At 38.8% G+C, this 8260-nt stretch overlaps 1 protein-coding gene across 1 annotated transcript in view; it reads right to left on the reverse strand.

Annotated features, from left to right (window-relative positions):
* Positions 1–8260, reverse strand: part of GRIN2B (glutamate ionotropic receptor NMDA type subunit 2B) — a 387278-nt gene that overhangs the window by 118356 nt on the left and 260662 nt on the right. The gene's annotated exons all lie outside the window — the stretch shown is intronic.

Consider the following 8260-nt stretch of genomic DNA (forward strand, 5'->3'; position numbering starts at 1 on the left):
GTGTAGACAGATACGGAAACTATCCATGAAGCACACTCCCATCTTTCCACTCTCTGGTGAGTCTCTTACTCTCTGTCTCGCCAAAGAGGGGGCAGGTAATGAGCCCTCCTCACCCTCAGGAGTGGCAGAACCATCAAGCCTGGCAGAGAGGTGCCCCTTGCACATCACCAGTCCAGAAATGTGTCATTCTGCAGTGAAAAATGAGTCTGAGACCAGCACGGGTCACCAACTACTCCTACATAGGAAAGCTTGCTCTTGGAAACACTCTCCTATAGATGCTAGGGGAGAAGGGAAAGGGATGAACTAGAGAGAAAGAGAGCATCATTTATACCAGTGGATATAGATAGTAGTGAGAAAAGCTAGGTCTTAAAGTTAAATAAATAGCAAAATTTTCAATGAAAACACTCTTTACTGTCCTATTGATGTACAGAGATACTTTCCTGAATCATAACCTTGCCGCAAAAATCACAGAAGATTCGAAAGAACATTTGATATCACTTACCTCAAAACTCAGTTCTCTTACATTTCAATAACATCATATTTCTTCTGATTCAGATTTATAGAACAAATATTTGAAGAATCTCTTCCCGAACTAACTAATGTCTATAAAAAAGTGAAATTTACTAGGTGAGGCATCTGACAAGAGCATTGTCAAGTTTATGAAACATATAATTATTGAACCCTATTATGTTAGGAACTATAGCCAGTGCTTAAATTTGAAGTCTGTCATATCTCCAAATTATGCTTTTTTAACTTACCACACTAACTTTTTCCCACAGTCTGGAGTTCAAATAGAATCGTGTATTAAAAATTAACATTGCTGACTGCATATCCACTCTCTCCTTCCATTTAAATCTCTAAACAAGCACCAAGGACATGGAATTATCATGAAAAAAAAAAATGTCCTCTTCTAAGAAGAGATGAGAAACATCTCCATTCCTTTGTCGAGGGGACGGGAAGTGGAGAAAGTGAAGAAAGCTTGTCCATGAGTGGAATTAAGGATTACCTAACACACACACACACACACACACACACACACACACACGCACACACACACATACACACACATATCTCTTTGCCTTTCCTTTCATTCTTCTCCTTTCATAAGACTTGAGGGCATGCACGCCTTCTAGTAGAGGTGAATGACTTTTTAGAATGAAGGTTTCCAATGATGTCAACGGCAAGGAACTAGGAGCGTGGTGGTGTTTTATGGAAAGCTGCAAAGGGATCCATAAGGTTTCCACATTGTCCCATTCAACTCACCAAAGGGAGACAACAGATACGAAAGGAGCACTAATCAAGAAAATAAAAGAAAAAAGAAAAGAAAAGAATCTGTATTTTGGGTGTGTTTCCCAACAGTTTTACATATAGTCTGGATAGGAAACCACTGTTTGAAATGAGCATCACTCCCACTCATCTGTCCCTTCCCTCTTCTCTGCCATTCTAAATACCGGCCTGCCACTGTCATATCTCTCAGGAACATAATATAGCAATAAGCGACCCAATAAGGGGCATCTCTGGGGAGAGAAAGCCCCCACAAACATGATGTGTTAAGTACTGTAACAGCCTTAAACAAAAGTGAGAACACAGAGGAGGACACAAAGTAGCTGGGTGGGCATGGAGCTTATGGCTTCACAAGGGGAAACTAGTTTAACTGGGTCTTAAAGAACAAGTAGCTTACTTGGCGGAGAAGAGAGGGATGGAGAGTCCAGAGAGTGTAGCATGAGCAAAGGTAAATGTCTACAGGAATGATGAAGCTGTAGCTACTGGATAGGCTGAAGAAAAGGGAATAAGGCTGCTGGAGTGGCAAGGTTTAAACCTGACAGAGAGACTGAGGCCATTTGAAAAGGTCTTGAACACGATGCTACATCCCTATAAATAAGTATCCAAGAAAAGTTTTCAAACTGGGCAGATAAGTGATTCAATTAGTTTTTCTAATTAAATTTTTTTGTTGGGAAAAATAATGCTTGGCATGAAGACAAGTTAAGGGGCTCATAGGCTAGATAAGAGAAACAATGTGATTTTGAAACTGTAGTAGAAACACTGATTGAATGCTGGAGAATAATCTAAGAGACTATTATGAACCAGGTAGATGAATATGGAATGTGAAATGCAGTGGATTTAACTGCATCAATTGCTCCCTCTCAGAACAGGAAAGAAATATAGCTCTGAGCTCTGTATGACACCTAGCATTTATGACCTTTCTTATTTAACTACAAACTTTGTAGGATTTCAAGGTCAATGGTGAACTGACTGGTTCTTATTAAAATTGGACGAGGAAGGAGAAGGAAAGGGAGCTTGGAGAATTAATAAAGAAGGGGTGCAGCATAACCATGCTGCATGTTGAAAGATCATGCTGGCAGGAGTGCGGAGAATGACCCGAGGGGACCAGCATCCCATAAGTAACCTCTGACATATCTGACAAAAGTTATTTAACTACCTGGGAGTCCTCCTTTCTTCGGGTTTGAGAATTCTGATTTCTTTCATCTTTTGGAGTCCCTTTAACCATTTTCATTGTTCTGACTCAGGCCCATCTCTTTTACATGGTGAGATATAAGATTATATGATTACTTCAGTAATTTTTCCAAAGTCTACACCTTGACCTCCTTTCAAATGTTATCATGCAGAGATATCTGCACATATAATTTGAAAAAGTTTCACCAAGTGATTCTAGAATCTATCCACCACACATTCTCCCCGCTACTGAAAACTTCTTTAATGTGTGCCTGACCTATGCTGAATGAGAAGAAAGACTGCACACCAATTTGATACTTCAATGAACTCATACGGACTCAGGCTCTCTCTCATTACAGCATCATATTACAGGACCATGTTTAAGTCATGGCTCACTGCAATTCTCAGCTGTATTTGCAGTCTCCTTCCATCCTGTTTTTCTTCAAGTCGACTCTTCATTATCAGCACTAATAGAGGACGGGGAGGGCGTATGTAACCAAAATCAACAGATAACTCCAAACCTTATTGTAAGCAAAGGGTTCACAAATCTTTCCCACTGAGTTTTCTACAGAGCATCATGATGAAGCAAAACTTAACAATGCTTTAGTTTGTCTCTGCTCCTCCCCACTTGCTGGTGGAAGTCCTAACAAGCTAGAAAATGACCAGATATCAGCAGGAGGGGAAAGGGTGAAAAACAGAAGACCTAGAAACTTCATATAGTGGATGATAAGTGCCTGAATGATGGGCTGTTGGAAAATCAGGCCCTGGTTGATGAGGCTTATTTTTTCCACCACATGCAATGAAGACAAATCATCAAGCAAGTTTGCTCCAAGATGTAAATTCTGAGTTGCCATGAATTACTTCCACGACTCAGGAGAGAGGCAAAGAATGAGAAAAGCCTCAATTTTCACTTTTTAAATGTGCAACCATAACCTTAAAATTCATCCAATCCAGGAAGCAGCTTGTCTCTAAATGTGATGAAAAAAAGAAAAAGAAAAAACAGTTTATTGAGTCTATCAAGGCTTCTGACACACTCACAGATGGTGCAATTAACATCTAGCTGAGCCCATATTCTTACCCTTTTTTCCCCTTTTTACTCTACTAGCTTTGGGCAATATCTAATTTTATCTTCCTTTTTGTTCTATGCCATGTTTTCTCTTCTGTGGGTGCTGTAGTCACTGGGGGGAGGGGATTGATTTAATTTGACAATGACATGCTGAGAACAGGAACTTAGAGTGGGGAGAATGGGTCTGCATGCTCCTCATCCCCCCAATTTTTTTCCAAGATTGTGTTTAGGGTGGATATACCCACCGATAAAATATTGTCTTTTAAAGAGATCTGAAGCAAATATGGCCAATGTTAACAACCATTAAATCTGTGCAGTGGAAGCATGCTATCTGAGATGGTACTTTCTATACTTTCCTGGACAGTGACAGAATTTCACATTTCAAAAATGTTTCACTGTATGGAACCAAAAAGGCAGATAACCTATACACCAACTCTATGGTTTCATAGTTAACACAGAGAATGTTGTTCCTAAGAAATACATTTTGCTATGTTATACAGTATTTACTGCTATTGGAAACTGAGATGCTTTCATACCCAATTCAACACTTGCCTCTGAAATATGCACCAAAGTAACATATAAGATTCACTTTTCCATCTCACCTGTAGGATGATAAATAGATCCTACCCACTCTTCTCCATTAGGTATATAACATTCCTAAATGAGAGGTTGGGATAATATTCAGATATAACCACAGTTTCACAGAATAGCACCATTTCTTTCAGCTTCAGCATTTAGCTGGAGGTCACCTCCCCACATCATTATCAGCCTTGCTCCATGGTTTATGAGGCAATGAATGCATAATTCACGCTGCTAAGGATGCACATGCATGCTGTTCTCTACTGATGCAGCCCAATGTGGGAGGAAGACATTTTACATTTAGGAATGCCTCAAATTCTCAACAAATTCCTTGCTTGTGGAAACAAAGTAACCCCTCAAAAGGAGAATCCCTATAAAAGAGCAAAACATTAGGGAAAAATATTGCTTTTGTGGAAATATACAAATATTAGTCTAAGATGTTGTTTTGAACACATGATCCCACTTTTATGTACAATAAAATGACATATGTGCATTTATATAATCAAAATAACATATTTTTAAAGCCTGGAAGAAAGTATCCCCAAATATAACAGTATTATTTCCCCATGAGATAAAAATCTTTGTATTTTTCTTATATAAATTTCCAAATGTTTCCATAATGTATATGTATTATTTTTACATATAAAAATTATATTTTAAAAACCAATAAAAGATCTACTTTGGTCATTTGTGTAGAATATTACATTGGAAATAAAAATCATTATTTTAATATGTGGGTACTTGGGAAAATGTCCACCCAACAAAATGTTGTCTAAAAAGCATAATAAAAAAACTGGGCGCACACTGTGATGGTAATTGTATAAAAATTGAGAGTCTTCTAAGTCAAATAGAGTAAGCAGAGCTTGGAAGATTCATCAAAGTAGTTCTAATGGTATAAAAGACCTGCAAAATAATCAAATGAATTAACAAATACAAGTTGTTTAACAGAACTCTCTGAAGAAAGATTCAATTGACAAAGGAAATTTGTTTGTTTGAAACTTATAAAAGAACCAACGTATATGAACATGCAAATGACTGTAAAGGAGAGAAATTCACCTGGCAGGACATTTAAAAAAATAATTTTTGTCCAAATACACTTGACAGGTAACAAACACTGCAGTGGAGATAGATACATCATAACTTGAGTGATACCAGCCCCTCAGAACACGTAATTCACTCCGTTTTCCATGTTTCTAAACGTGCCAGGGAATCTTATTATAATTGAGCAGTGGCAGCTCCAGCTTTTCAATAAAAGAAGAGCCCTTCCAAGAGCAACAATATACAGTCTATGTAGGGAGGGTGGGGCAGTAGGATTAGCACCCTGGGACTTGACTTAAAGCATCATCGGCTTTATAAGTATACTAGTTTTACTTGGTTGTACATTTATTTGCCAGAGTTTAGAAGGAGAGCTTATGGGAATATTAAGAAAGCCAAATAGCATCCTCCTCCTCCTGTCTTATATAATTTGGCTAACTGTGGAACTTTTCTACAAGGAAGAGAATATAATGAACCATCAACTTCAGCATCAAATCTTTTTAATAGATATTTTTCGGTGAACATTTGGAGTTCATTAAAAATGGCTACAAATTCTTTATCACTTCCTCCATCAAGAGGTAGTTTATTTCTTATACCCCCACCCCACCCTCTCTAAATCTGGGCTGGGCATGTAACTGCTTTGAACAAGAGAATACAGCAGAAGTGACACTGTGCCAGGTGAAATAGCCACCAGGCTTGGAAGAAGCCCAAGTGGAGAGACCCACATAGAGGAGAACTGAGTCCTGGTGACACCAGGCTGACAGCCAGCACCAGTTACCAGCCATATTAGTGAGTCACCTTAGAATTAGGTCCTTCGGCTCTAATCAAATACTCTAACTGATGCCACTTGGAGCTAAGATAAGCTGATCCTGCTGAGTCCTTCCTAAACTACAAAACTATTAGCTAAATGACTGTTATTATTTTAAAGCGGTAAGGTTGGAGGTGATTTGTTGTGGAACAATTGATAACTGGCATCTGGTTTACACTTCAGTCTCTTATGAGGTTGGTTAGGATGGGTTATTGCCCTGATTCTGGCCAACTCTGAGAGAAATAATAAAATTGAGATTGAGAGTCTAAAAATTCAAAGGTCATCATAATCCTAGCAAAGTAATAACTTCTGTTCAAGTTCTTCTCAAGTACCCTACTGGCCTTCCTCTGTAATTTTCTTTATTCAGTTAATTAATATCAAGCAATTATTATGCGTTAGGTCCTAGGGATTTAGTGGCAAACAAAATAGTCATAGTTCCTGCCATCACAAGGTTCTTCAGCTAGTAAATGTTTATCTCACCAACTGCAGCAGAAATGCCTGCTTTAACTGAATTTACCACAAATGCACTAACCAGGCCAGATCACAGTGGAGGTACTGCTTTGGTGGTGAAGGCTGGTCTACCCCACAAAGCCCAGAAATGCCCAGCTGAAATGCACACTGAACTGCTGTCACCAGTTCCTGTGGTTTTTCCTCAAGCCTAGCATTCAAAGATCCAGGCAGGAACTCTACCCATCCTCCTGAATACAACCTCAGTTCAGTGTCCTTTAGATGAAAGGCAAATGCAAAGAAAAACAGGTTGACAGGAGCTATGAGAAGAGTTCTTGAAGCCTCCTGAAAAATTTTTTGCACCTCCTCTACCAAATAAGTTTCCAGTTTTTGCTATATAAATCAAGTTTCCAGTTTTTGCTATACAAATCCATACTGGTCAATTCAGACTCCAAGAAGACTTTTTATTTTTTAATTTGAGTAATCTCCACATTAACAGAACCTCAGCAATTTGCCAACAAATAATCACATTAATTAAGATTTGTATAATGAGTGTTTTATAATTCATGGATCTCTTTCATGTGTATCATAGTTCTTCCATTATTCTCAGGAACTACTTCCCATAGGACCTTAGCCTGATCCCTCCTCAGCTGCTACCATCATACCCAGAGTAACAGAATTATAATTGTTAAAATGTCTATAATTTTACTAGTTCAAAAATATGTTGTTCCCCAGGATCTTTCCCTTGAGGAGGGACTCAAGATCTTTACTTTTTATTTGATAGCTTTATGTACTGGTAACAGTCAAAACTGCCTAGAGCCAAGAAAGGCTTCACCATATGACAAAACAGCCAGAGCATGCACATGGTGTCTGTCTGCTCAGAGCTCTATCAGTTTCCTGGTCTGCTCTGATGCCCTTGACTTCAGTAGATCAGTAATGTCTCTGCATCAGTGATAGATGAAAAGATCTAGAAAATTGTTGTAAGTGGCTATAAACTACATCAAGACACACAGCTGTTAAATTAGCATTGTGATCTGAACACAGGAATAGATCCCATTAATCTGCCCTCTATAAGGGTCCACACGTCATTAGCGTAAGTCTATACATCCCCGGAGGCAGCTCCATTATAAACCTGGGATTCAGCTCACTTCCAAGGCCCCAGGAGGAGGGGTCCCACAAGATTTAAAAGACAGCTTCCCATGTTCTCATGAACACAGGAAACCACGGGCCAGCAGTAAGAATTCTAAGCTTTTTGAATTCTCATTTCTTTCTTCTTTACTCTCATGCCCTGGCCTCCCAGGTCCTTCTTTTTCCTCAGTGTGATGTCCTTTGTTATTTCAGGCTGTCCAAAGTTTCTGGGTTCAGAGCTCTCTCAGATATATTTTGCAAGGTGTTCCAAATTCGCTGTTGCTCCTTCTGTCCTGCCATATCAGATAGTCAAAACTCCCATTCTTTAGAGCTAAGGTCTTAGCCAGACTATGAAAAAAACAATTTATGTGTTACTAATTCACATAATGGTGAAGGAATGTTGCTTATGAGTGTGCAGGAAGGTCACTGTGTAAACTTAGGAGGGTCATCATAACATGAATATTGTCCATTAGTGTTTTTACTACGACAATTTTCCAGCACGCAGCAATAAAGTGTTTTGAGGAATGGATACCTTTTTTTCCAATTTGCCCAAAGGTGACTTGTGGGCTTAAATATTCTGTGAATCACTGATAAATCTTTGCACTCCCAGGGGTATTTGTTTATTATTTCAAATAAGTTTCTAATTGGGCATAACTTTTAGGAAGAGATTTTGGTCAGTGCCTGGGCTTTTCTTGAAGTGATTCCATACACCTAAGACCAGCTGGAGGAGGAGGGAAGAAAGG

This window comes from Pteropus alecto, unplaced genomic scaffold (genome assembly GCF_000325575.1).
Source record: "Pteropus alecto unplaced genomic scaffold, ASM32557v1 scaffold103, whole genome shotgun sequence".
Classification (NCBI taxonomy): Eukaryota; Metazoa; Chordata; class Mammalia; order Chiroptera; family Pteropodidae; genus Pteropus; species Pteropus alecto.